The sequence below is a fragment of the Armigeres subalbatus genome, chromosome 3, assembly GCF_024139115.2.
Source record: "Armigeres subalbatus isolate Guangzhou_Male chromosome 3, GZ_Asu_2, whole genome shotgun sequence".
In the NCBI taxonomy this organism is placed as follows: domain Eukaryota; kingdom Metazoa; phylum Arthropoda; class Insecta; order Diptera; family Culicidae; genus Armigeres; species Armigeres subalbatus.
In genome coordinates, this window is record NC_085141.1 from 89793856 (window position 1) to 89807278 (window position 13423).

Sequence of the window (13423 nt, forward strand, 5' to 3'; positions counted from 1 at the left end):
CATTCCACTGCCCAAGCATTGAAGCCGCCTCCAATGATCACGGGTTTAAGGTCACTCCTGACGGAATCCAGGTTTCAAAGTGCTCGCGTTTTCGGGGGCACACCACTCGATACGGAAGCAACGCACAACTGTCATTTTTATTATTTCCCGCATGCTGCAACGCAGCAAAGCTAAGTCAACAAAAATGACAGTTGTTTGCCGCCTCCGTATCGAGTGACACCACGTCGAAAACGCGAGCACTTTGAAACTTGGATTCCGTCAGGAGTGACCTTAAGGCCGATCAGCTACTCCGTGAGTGCATCCAGCATTCGGTTATACTGCTCTAAAGTCCACCGTGAGGGTGCGTAGCAGCTACACACGAAAATCCCGTTGATTTTGGCGACAACAAAACCATCGTTAGAGCTGTCTACCACCTCTTGGATAGGGAATCTGCCCATCACTTGGATAGCCGCCCCGTAGCATCCGCCACCCAGTTGCCGTTGTCAAAAGGGATCCAGTACGGCTCAGCAATAATTGCCATCTCGCACATTGCTGCTGTTGTCGACTGCCACAACAGTTGTTGTGCGGTGTCGCAATGATTGAGATTCAACTGGATGATCTTCATTAATCGAGGACTGCCTTCTTGTATGCAGGGCATTGGAAGCCACCCGTCGTATGGTAGTTTCCATCCTCCGGTTTGCAGAGCAGGCATCTCGGTTGCTTCGTACAGTCCCTAGTAACGTGTCCTTCTTCGCCACATTTTCTACATAAACCGTAACTGTCTCCCTCAGTTCGTCTTCCGACGTAATCTCGTCCAGGTCTCTGCACTCGACTACTGCCTCCTGTGTAAGAGCTCTTACGTTTGCTTCACTGCCCAAAGAATTGGCAAAGAGCTCCCGGAAGGCCGAGCTTTTGATTGTTGGATCTTTCTTCAGCTCGAACAGCAACTCCCCCTTCTGGGTACGCTTAGTCCTCACTACTTTCTCTCCCAAGTCCTTGAGATCCGGGTTTTCTTTCACTTTCCTTAGGATTGCTGCATACGTCGTCCTATCGTTCGCTTCGATGATCAGGGCGTCGCCCTTGACCCTCTCTTGAGGAGATCGACGTTTTTCTTTCTTCTTCTGTTCCTTCTTCTTTTCCACAGTCACCTTCTGCTTCTTCCTCTTCTCTCGCTGGCTTTCCACGGTTTGCCAATCACCGTTCTGTGTTGCTGTGTGTCTGCTCCGCTCCCTCTCTCAGCGTTTTTTCAGCTGCTTCAGCTCTTCTTTTGAGCGCGTTCTGTTCGTGCTCGGCAGCTTTATCGGCGGATTTGATGCTCGTCACTAGAACCTTTATCTTAGTGTGGACATTGTGTTTGCTCTTCACGAAGTCATAAAGCTCGTTGACTCGCTTCCGCACCTCCATCAGGTTGTACCTCCCAAGTTGTAGTTCCTCCTGAATAACACTACTTGCCGATTTTGGTGTGGACACCCTATTCTCGGATCCAAGGTCCTGTTGACCTGTCTGGTTCTCAGAAGTCTTGACCAAACTGCTGGTACTTGCTACTGCTGCCTCCGCTATCACTGGAGATCGCTGCAGCTTCCCACTTTTTGCGAAAACAATCGCTCCGCCTGCTCCTGCGTTGTTTTTTTGTATTCGTTTCCATGTTAAAAGGGTCCCCCCTCCAGGCCGTTATCTCTACCTGTTGTAGATAGTCACCTTTTGTGATGTGTGTATGTGTGTGTATGTCTGTGGACAAATAAATCTCACTCAGTTTTAAGGTATTTATCCTTGACCGATTTGCTCGCAACAAAATGCATTCGACGCAGAATCCTGTCCCATTGTTTCCTATTGAAAATTGGGCGGATCGTAGTATGGGCTTCGGAGTTATGGTCAAAATACATTTTTTCACATGAAAATTTCTCACTCATTTTTTGACACTTATCCTAAGCTGATTTGCTCTCAATAAGTTGCATTCAACCCAGAATCCTATCCTATTATTTCTTACTAAAAATTGGTCAGATCGGACTATCGGCTCCGAAGTTATGGCCAAAATACATTGTTTTGCATGGTAAAGGCGTACAAAGTTCTCACTCATTTTTAGGAACTTAACCTCAATCGATTTGCTCGCAAAAAGTTGTATTTGACGCGGAGTCCTGTCCCATTGTTTCCTATTGAAAATTGGTCGGACTATGGGCTCGGAAGTTATGGCCAAAATACATTTTTTAATAGAAAAATCGCGAAAAAAATGTCACTCATTTTTTAGGCACTTATCCTCAACCGATTTGCTCGCAACAAATTGCATTCAAAGCAGAATCCCATCCCATTGTTTTTTTTATTGAAAATTGGCCATAGCGGACTATGGGCTTAGAAGTTATGGTCAAAATACTATTTATTGTGAAAAAGAGTGCAAAAAAGTCTGGCTCACTTTTTTAGCACTTAGACTTTATCTATTCGCTCGCAACGTATTGCATTCGACGCAGAATCTTGTCTCATTGTTTCCTATAGACACTTGGCCGGATCATACAATCAGATCAGAAGTTATGGCGAAAATACTAATTTTTAAACTACAAAACAGAATAACTTTTTTTGCAGTTGTGCTCTTCCGATTTGCTTGCAACATGCTGCGTTCGGCAATAAATTTGGTTATGCTTATAAACAAATATGTAAAATAAGACCAATCCACATATTGGTGTTATTTTAGATTTTTCCAAACCTTTTGAACGAACGAGAAAGGCCCCATCACCGCTAGGTGGATTAATTTCGGTTTTGAAGAAGGGATCATATCCACCATTGCTTTAACCCTGGCAAACGCCTATTTTTTAAGAAGGGTTCACATTCATCATTGCCCTAATCCAGGCAAGCGCCTACTTTCAAAAAAGGAATAACATCTTCCATTATATTATTCCCGGCAAGCGCCTGCTTTTAAAGTAGGGATCACATCCACCATTGCCTTAATCCGGGCGAACACCTATTTGAAAGAAAGGATTACATCCGTTATTTTTGCCTTAATCCGGCAAACTGCTATACTCGGCTTATGGATGCTTACGTCTTATGTACGGATTAGGTCTTTTTATTCTATTATCGACCGGTGCGGTGTTGTATTCCTCAGTAAAAAAAAACTACAAAAGGAATTCCCGGACGAATTTCTGGAGTAATTCCTGGATGAATTTCCGGAGGAATCTGCGGACGGACTTCCAGAGGAATTCCCGGAGGAGCTTGCGGAAGAATTCTTGGAGGAATTCTCAGATGAACTTGCGGAGGAATTCCCAGGAACTAGCGGAGGAATTCTCAGGAACTAGCGGAGGAATTCCCGGAAGAACTTCCGAAGGAATTCCAAGATGGACTTCCGGAAGAATTCATGAAGGAGCTTGCGAAGGAATTCCCGAAGAAACTTCTAGAGGAACTCCCGGAAGAACTTCCGAAGGAATTTCTGGAGGAACTTTATCTTTCCATTTCTCTTATGCCTACTTTTGTCGATTGTTAGAAATATGCGATCATATCATATCTGGTTAGGTAAAAGCATTTGAACATATTCAGCGTAATTTTTTTTTCGGTCTTTCTCGTACAACAGAGTTACTTCAATCAGAGCCTCTTAATGTACGTGTCTCAATGTACGTCTCATGAGACTCATCTCATGCGTTAGGAATGCATAGTTGGCGTTACTTAGGTCGCGTCACATCGTGCAGTCGCGTCTACTCCAGCTTTACCCTTAACTGACAATATGAATGAAAATTTCCCGCCCAAGTTGATTTACGGACCTTCGCTGTTGTTTGCTAAGGTTTGTCATGGCAAACAGCTCGCGTGCGCTAAATTTTATGTGCGCGTAACAATCTTTGTCTGACTTTATGTATGACTTTAACAGAACTTTAACTCATTCAAATTTAAAAAAGATGTGTTCGATAAAAAGCTCATGAATGGTTGCTGAACAAATCTATGGCAAACATGTTATATCGATGCCCAGAGTTTGTGTCATTGATGTCAGGTGGTCATTTTGTGACATACCAATCAAGTTCATTTGAACATTTGATTTTATTATGGAAACTTATTGGCAAAATATTTTTTTAATTGAAATAGATTTAATAACAAATATACTGCTTTCGGCATATTCAACATTTAATATAATGTTGGCATTAAGCTGAATCACATTTCTCCGAACACGTCTAAGGCACAATTGCCAATCCCATGCAGCACAATCATTCGCCCCGTAAAGGACATAGATGCTGGTCCTCCGGTGAAAACGTCAAACCACTCCATCTGTGACAGAAGGACCCATCCCAGAGGAAACTGTCAACGGTTCGGGTGCAAAACAGAAACCCGAACCATTCCCTGCCGGCACATGCGCCCTGGAAGCGCCCTGGCAGCCCCAGATTCTACACCCTTCCTCCGCACGCGGCAGGCACGATTGGGGCTGAATAGTAGACGAAAGACCTGCGGGAAACTTGGCATCGGTGGCCCCATCCGACCGACGGTCCAGTTAGTCTTCGGGTATTCGTGCTTGCTGCATGATTGTTCAAAACGGCCACCGCTGTCTCGTGCGTTACGGTTACGTTGCGTTGCTTTGGCCTAGGGCCTCCACCGTGTGTGCGTTTTGTGTACATCCGCCCAGTGGCGTTCCGTCCGCAATTCCGGATTTCGGAGGTTCAGTGGAACCTCGCAGAGTGACGGTGTCCAGCCGCGAACCGGAAATGCACTGCGCTGCAGGTTGATGCTGCTGGCAAAATCAATTTCCAGTCCGATTGGGGAGTGCTTCGGCCATAAATTCCAAGAGAGATGACAGTGTGTGAAATTTAAGCCTTGAAGAGGCAACACTAGAGAAAAAAAAGCATCCGTGTATGCGTGCGTGTATGTGGGAAAATAGTAAACGGGATGCTGTGGGCTTTTTCTGTGCCCTGCGATGGTGCTGGTTGGGTGGCATTCTCGACCTGCTCTTGATTATGGGGGTTTGAAGCAGAGGTGGTGGTGAGTGTCCATTGCGAGTGTGGGAAGAAAACAGATTTCCCGACTGGGTGGATTCTTCATCTGATTCGTGATTCAAATGCAGGTGATTACCATTTTAATGATTTGTAATTAGTCGCCAGCTCATAAAAGAAGGATACTTTGAATTCACAGCCGAGACCAATCCTCTCCGTATATGTCAGAGGAAGATTGGTGGTTCCGCAATCATACGGTCACTCCTTGCGTGTATTGGTGCAGTGTCTAAAAAGTTGAGTGCTTTGGGGTGTTGTTTTTAGGAAATTCTCGCAATTCTCGGTCCACACTGAAGAAAATATAACATGCTCCTGCTGGCGAATGTTGTGGATGGCACAAGTTTCCAATAAGAGATGTTCGTGATAATCTGCATTGGGGTAGGTCAGCGCGAATAGTTTGGGAAAACTTCGCTGGAAAATTGGCACCCCTTGCGGGCCGGAACGGCAATCGCTGGCGAGTGCGTTTTTTGTTGTCTGAGGACGGTGCTGGGAGGCGAATGGTTGAAAGAAGTGGCACTGATAATGAGTTGCCGCACACGTGCAGGGGTGGAAAGTGAAGTCGATAATCCCGTCTCGGTGAGAGCACTTCAGTGCTGTGCATAAAAGCACTTGTGTCAATCCGCTTGCTCGTCTGCATACATGCCAGTCAGAGTGAGGAAAGTGAAGCCGAAGAAACCGAGTGGAAAACACGGAAAATAGGAAAAGTAATTTAACGCGTTTCTTGCTGCCAGTTATAGTTAGTGCCCCTGTCAAGTGATATTAAGAGGCGGAATTATCGTTGTAGAAGCAGTAATAAACAGAGGATTAACATACGTAATGCAATACTTACCAGCCTAATGTTGTCAGCGTTAAACAGAGCGGAAGCCGAAAAGGAATATAAGAGTCCGCCACCATAAGGGGTAAGTGTTTGTTTTATAGCCGCACATAATTTGGGAATGAATTAGAAGAGGCGAAAAAATATTGCGAAAGGACGATGGTCATAAAATTTATCACCAGGGAAAGTTTCTCTGAATCGTGGACAAATGTTTATAAGTATGCTTAGTTTATTATGTTGTTGGTAGGATAACTAAATTTATGAAAGCGAACTAACAGTATCGTCGTTGCTGGTAATGTCAATAAAAATGATGGTTATTTCAAGAGTTAAAGCGTCTTATCCACAGCTTACAGAAAATCTTACAGTAAAGAGTTCATCAATTGGGATCACTCCGAACTTTTAATTTTGTTTTCTTATGGAAACAAATTAGACTAGTTTAGTGAAATGTCTTCACCTGTCATAAAAACGAGATAGTTTTATTCCATTAAATTCCACCACTAATATTCACAGATCTATATTTCGACGTCAACAGTGTAAGACCTTCTTCAGATTTTTTTATGTTCGGGATGAACTAATTGAATCATCTAATTGAACTCATCATCATTTGTTTAGTGCATGTCTTTCTGCTCCATTTCTATTGAGGAGAAACGAAGTAGTCGTTTTTTATTCAGTTATTTCTCAAACTTAATGTAACGCCTCTTTAGATTAAGGTACCGCTATTTATACCCTTCGAGGAATGGCTTATACCAACTCCTAAAGGCGCGCCCCTCAATCAGTTTCGGCTTCAACAAAAGTGGGATAATACTGATTTTGACCATGGTACTGAGATTCAAACATATTTTTGCTTCTTCTTATGAGTTCCGAATTCGTTTTTGTACAGAGATCTGATTTCATTACATTTGGCGTTTCGAAATCTCACCTTTACACAGAGCTCTAATCAGTCAGAGAGTTTAGCAGATCCACCAAAATCGTATCCGCTTCTTTCCTAATTAATCAGCGCTCTGGAGCTTGGAGATCCATGTCGTCGGCTTCGAAACCAGCCTAAGATTGAGATACGTTTTTATAATTTACTCCATTGACTCCATCCAAAAGGCGCAAAAGATGGGTCATCTAAAAGCAAATTATAGTCGTTGCATATTCTTCCGACCATCACTCATAAGTATTAACCAGAATAGTAAGAACTAGAGCACAGTGTGGTAGATCTTACTCCATAATGCACTACCAAAAAGGTGTCTACCCAACATTACAGGCTCCGTTAACTGCCTGGCTAATTGTTTCACCCCCCAGGTCATTCATCCCCTCGGCACGGGTCACCTTGGGATTCGGGATTACGGACGTTATATTGTCAGTTTCAGTGTTGTACCGAGCCCGGTGATATGACCGGAATTACACCGTTTCGCACTACTTCAGAGTATACATATTCCAGCATAACGAGTTCTTCAGAATAGAGACGGCCTTATTGTTGAAGTCGAAATACGTTTCTGGAAAAAATACGAAGTGGTGTTAAATGGAATAGTACTAACCCGTCGTATGACAGGCATTCACTAATGCTCAGCAATAACATTCATCTTTTTTTGGAAAAGATATTTTTAATTTTGATGCACATAGTTAAGTTTGCTATTTTAACGTGTTTTTTATGAGATATTGCGGTGGTATTTGAACCCACACTATTCCATTCAGTACACGGACGTATTACCAATTATAGGGGAAACTGGGGTAATATGCACCCCCGGGACAAAACGACTATTTGACGTTTTTGAGGACATTTTCGGCAATTTTTCGAGAGTATTTACTACAGCGCATGTAGTTTGGATCCCAAACTACGAATCTAGCAGTAATATTCATGGAAATATGTCTGAAACACCGTCAAAAATGTCAAAAGGTCGTTTTGCCCCGGGGGTGCATTTTACCCCAGTTTACCCTACAACAGCTGCCCTTGCGAGAAGTTGTTCCATAACCAGCTAACAACGAAATCATATCAGATCATATCATAATCATATAATATATCATATCAGACGTCAGCCAATTCCCCGTATCCATCGAATCTGCTTTAGCATCATTTCCCACCTTTTCTCTCTACCAACTATGTGTTTCAGAATTGAATAACAGTCGGTTGCGTTGAATCTTAAATATGTGCTTCTGTTTGTCGGGTTTGCTTCTACAACGACAATAGAGGCTCGTTTGCCACCGTCATGTAAAAAAACTGCAAAAAAAATGGAATTTCAACGACATAGTCGCGTTTTCTTACATTCTCCAAATCCATATACATAAAAATGTGGGCTTGGTGGCTGTGTGGTTAGCGACGTCAATCGCCTAAGCGCAAGTGCTATGGAGTGTGTGTTAGATTTCCGCCCTGGTAAGGAGAAAACTTTTCGTGATCGAAAAATTTTTCACTGCTCCACTGGGTGTTATGTCCTGTCCGTTTTCTCATGCTAGGTGTTAAGTGCTCAATCTGTATGACCTCTGGTCGAAGACGGTGTTCCTGTCTTTTCCTTTTAAAAATGAATCTCTGTCTGTCTGAACCTTCTAGACTCAGAATCTACTGAACCGATCGGCGTGAAAATTTGTATGCAGAGGTATGCAGAGGGGCTCCCATACAAATGAAACACTAATTTCTTCATAACTCGAGAAATAATCAAGCAAATGAAACCAAAACTGGCATGTGGAGATTTTGGAAGGGAAGGTATGTTTTTGAGATGGTTCATCCTTTTCGGAAAGGGGGGCTCCCATACAACTGAAACAGAAATTTCCGCATAACTCAAGAACTAATTAGAGAATAAATCAATTTTAGGGGAAACAAAGTACGTCGAGTCTGCTAGTATGTGCATAACAATACAATCAAAATTACAAAATATTTTTATACTTAAAGGTTTTCCTTTTCAAGTAAAATTGTTTTTTCTTTTTGGTAAATTTTGTTTGAGAAATTATTTCAAAACATAAAAATTAGAGTGGTTGTTTGTACTGTAGATCAGTGGATTTGTTTGAACTTTCTCATTCTTCAATAGAATCCATTTTAGTATACAAGATGATTTGTCATCCAATTCATCCATAAAATATCTTTCACTCTTTGTATGGTTTTATATAGCTTTATTTTTTTTATTGTATTTGCTTTGAATAAGAAATCAGAATCATTGTTAGACATGAGAAGAAAAAAAAATCTGTGATTTATTACTTACATTTAAATTCCAGCATATTTTCTTATGGGTGCGTTAGAAGATCTTTTATACCATGATACCAATCTTAAAATGATGTTAATTCGTGAAATGTCGTATTACTGTTGTGACTATACCATTATCAATCAATTCTTTCTCCAAAGCACTATTGAGATATTCATATGATAGGTTTTACAAATCTTTTATTGTGATACAGTCGACACCTTGGTCGACACTGTCCCTTCAATCTACACACATTTGTACTTTCTACATCTCGATATCTCTCGTCCTCGATCTGTTCTGGTCATACTTTGTTCACGATTCTCTCTCCCTTCACGGAAGAACTAAACTATCCAAAAGTGAATTTAAGCCACCCAATCACCCATTTTATAAATCCACTGAATTATTGATTATTATCAACAAAACGATTGAAATTTTCAATTCTTTCCAAATTCACCAACACTTTTAGCATCAACCATTCCCGCTCCTACATAGCGCATTTCAATAGGGGAAGGGTCGTTTGACCGGAGTTGTTTGGCCGAAAGTCATTTGGTCGAAACGTCCCAAACGACCTTTTCGGCCAAATGACCCTTTCGGTCTAACGAACCTTCCGGACAAATTACCCTTTCGGACAAATGGCCCTTTCGGACAAATGGCCCTTTCGGCCATATGACCTGCTCGGCGCAATGACCCTTTCGGCCTTATGACCCTTCCGGATAAATGGTCCTTTCGGTCAAATGACCTGCTCGGCGAAAAAATCACGTTAATAAAGAAAAAAAATGACCCTTTCGGCCAAATGACCCTTTCGACCAAACGACCCTTTCGGTCAAAAGACCCTTTCGGCCAAATGACCCTTTCAGCCAAATGACTGTCGGTCAGATGGGTTTCGGCAAAACGACTCTTCCCCATTTCAATCATACTTAAGGTGATTATACAACAAAGCCGCAAGTCGCCCACCTTGGAAACCACGTGCTTTTAACAGTAATTTTTCAAGAGCACGACTTGAGAGAACCATAACGCGCATATGTAGTGAAACAATGGTAGACCATTGCTTACTCATGCTGAACAATCGACTTTAATTTCAGCGCTGCACGAAAGCTATTTCGTCAGAGTTGGGCTTTTGAAAATGGGAGTAAAAAACATGTGGTGAATTTTGAAATTCACCAAGGGCTCAATGGTATAATCACCTTAATTGCCTACCTTTAGGGTATTATCTATTATTAAAATGGGGTGTAATGTGAGCGTCTGTGAATGGGGTAGCTCCAGCTGCTTGGTTGTGGACAATGGGGTTCCTCACGATGAGCAAAAGCTGGGTAAGAGTGTCGGTGAGATGGTAGGGGAAGACCGCCCTCCCCCCATACCCCCGACGCAAAATGACTTCCGGGTATTCACTTATATTTACCATTTAGGCGAAAATTGTTAGGCGAAATTTGTGTCAAAATAATAGATAGGAATGTAGGAAAAATTTGTTTCCATATTTTGCAACAAATAACATTTCGGCTAGGTAAACGCCCTAGTAGGACTAACATACAATGTACTACGCGTCTCCACGCACCGTCCATAACAGAATGCTGATTCACCGACGCGTGGTACGTTGTTCCCTGAGAGCTGTTGACTAAAAGGCGTTTTGCCTCTTGAGTATTCCGGCAACGCATATCATCACTTTTTGAAATGGTAATTTTATGAATATAATTTGGTTTTGTTCTAACTTCAATATGGCATCAGCTAGCTATATTGCTTAACTGTTGCATGAGGTAGAAACCACTATAGAAAAGCAGTCTATGCTTACCCAGGGCATATTGCTAAGAATTCTTCAAAAAAATTCTACAGCTTTTCAACCAGGATTTCCTTTTCAGGACTCTAGGAAGTTCATCGAGAAATTATTAAGAAATTTCATCGAAAATTCTTCAATGAAGTTATCCTAAAGTTTATAAAATTTATAGGGATTTGAATTACAAATTTCTTCGCGAATTTATCCAAGAACTTCTTCAAGAAATCTTTCAAGACGCACTTGATTCATGAAATCTTTAAAGAAGTCTTTCGAACAATCTATCGTGAATTCCGTCTGAAGGAATATAGCGAAGCAGTTCCTGGAGGATTTGTTTTTAGTATACCTTAAGGAATCTCTCAGGAAAACCTCAGCCGTGCGGTAAAACGCGTGGCTACAAAGCAAGACCATGCTGAGGACGGCTAGATTCGATTCCCGGTATCGGTCTATGCAATTTTCGGATTGGAAATTGTCTCTACTTCCCTGGGCATAAAAGTATCATCGTGTTAGCCTCATGATATACGAATGCAAAAATGGTAACTTGGCTTAGAAAACTCGCAGTTAATAACTGTGGGAGTGCTTAATGGACACTAAGCTGCGAGGCGGCTCTGTCCCAGTTTGGGGATGTAATGCCAATAAGAAAAGGAAGAAGGAATCTCTGGGGGAGTTTCATTGCAAATTTCCGAAGCAATTTATAGGAGAATCTACAGAGGAATTTATAGAAGTATTTTTGAAGTAATTTCCGCGGAAACTTGTGTAAAAATTCGGGGAAGAAACGGCAGGAGTATTTGTGGAAGAATTTCCAGGGGCGAAACTTGGGTGGAAGAAGTACCAAGAAAAACCAAGAAACCTTGGGTACCAAGAAAACAAAATAGAGAACTTTTTTAAGGAATTTCTGAAAATGTGTCTGTGGGATAGTCCGGAGAACTTCAAATTTATAATTTCCGAAGGAATTTTCTTGTTTATTCAAGAGGAATTTCTGAAGAAATTACTGAAGAATTCTTCAACTATTCTCCTGGGGGTTCTTGAAGGAATGTTTTGGGAAATACCTGGAGGGATTTCCTGATTAGTTTCTGGAGAAATTCGTAGAATTTCCATGAGTATACCTAGAAAAACTCCCAGAGGTATTTCCGGAAGAATTTCCGGAATGGGTTAGGAGTTACGTTAAAAATTCTATGTGAGATTCGAAAGGAGTTCAGTGGAAATATCTGGAGAGCCCTCGAAGTAATTTATGAAGAGTTCTTGGAGGAATTCTGAAGGACCTCCAAGGATAATTTCAGGACGAACTCCTTGGGCAAAAACTGATGGATACCCAAGCAGCACAACTTGTTTCACTACTGAACATTTCACTGTGTTTCAACTATTCGGAAAGAAACCATCTTTGCGTATGTGCCATCAATTATAACTCTCTTGCAATCTAAAAAGCGCAAGGGGTGGAGCCTACGGAAACATCCTTCGATTGCAGTACAATTGCAGTAATGTTGCAAAATACTACTGCGGAAAAAAATAAAAATATAAAACTGGTTACGATCTATGGATCTTGTGATTGATAGTCCTTCACTCTACCACAGCCCCATTCAACACTTCGAAGAGACTGCATGTTGACACACAATAAAAACCATACGATTATCAAGTTTTGTACTCGGGTTTCCTGTTACTTGATTGCACCATCGCCGGAATAAATTGTGAGTTGTCAAAACGTTGAACGATGCTAAATCAAACATAAAGATACACTCAACTTATCTGTAAGTTAAATTAAACAAACAATTCAGTTTTGAAAGACGCATTGAACTTACATGGTTAAAATAATGCAGCTTATTGTTTTTGTTTCGTGTATGCAACATGCAGTGCAGTTTATTCTTTGGTTGTTTGTTTCCAAATGCCAAACGCGTACTGTATTGCAATGTTAATAAAATTTTGATCACAACTCGAACGTTTTTTGACATCTTGGTGCAACCTTTTCGTGCTTTGATGTTTTTCCAATGCCTTTAATGAAACTGAATAGAAACAGGATGCTTTTTGGAAGATGTTGCGTGTGCTAAATACTTGGGTATTCTTAAGAAAAATACGCTAAAAAAATCCGCAATCCACAGTGAGATTTTGTAATATCTCTTACGGAATATCTGATCTCCACATTTCTTTTAGGGGATTTTGGAGGAATTACTTCGCGCGGATGGTTGCTTAAATTTACTGTCACATTTTTGTTCGTTTCCGCAAGAAATAGATTCGGCTGATGTATATTTTTTGCATATGTACTACACCCCAAAAAAACAGATCTTACAATTATTGTATAAATATGTGGCATATACAAATCTGTAAGGTTTTTATACAGAAATTGTATTAAAATAATACAAATCTGTATAATTTCAATACAACGATTGTATTAAAATCTTCCAAAAGTTGTATATGCCCAATTATTATACAGTTTCTGTAAGGTTCTTATGCAGAACTGTAGTAAAATCTGCCATCCACCATCCGCAGCATAAACAGATGGGGCTTATTGCAAGTAAAAGTGACCTCGGACTGTACGTGAGTTACCAGGCAGTCTGAAATGGGTCACTGGAGCTGCAGTAGAGCAAACACCTTCTAACTCCCGGGCTAAAGCTGACATAATTAAAGACAGCTTCCTTCCACCACTGCCAGACAGTTGGGGTTAGATTGAAGATACACACATACACACATACACATGCATGTATCCAGGGTTCGTACTTTTCGTTTCGATGAAACGAAAACAAGCGATTTTCGGGTCGAAGGAGCATCT

General features: G+C 41.3%; 1 long non-coding RNA gene across 3 annotated transcripts in view; it reads left to right on the top strand.

Moving 5' to 3' along the window:
• Positions 1 to 4457: 4457 nt before the first annotated feature.
• Positions 4458 to 13423, top strand: part of LOC134226267 (uncharacterized) — a 262327-nt gene continuing 253361 nt past the window's right edge. For all 3 annotated transcript variants that reach the window (XR_009983441.1, XR_009983440.1, XR_009983439.1), the window contains exon 1: positions 4458 to 5827. This is a non-coding gene — a long non-coding RNA (uncharacterized LOC134226267). The remainder of the gene's footprint in view (positions 5828 to 13423) is intronic.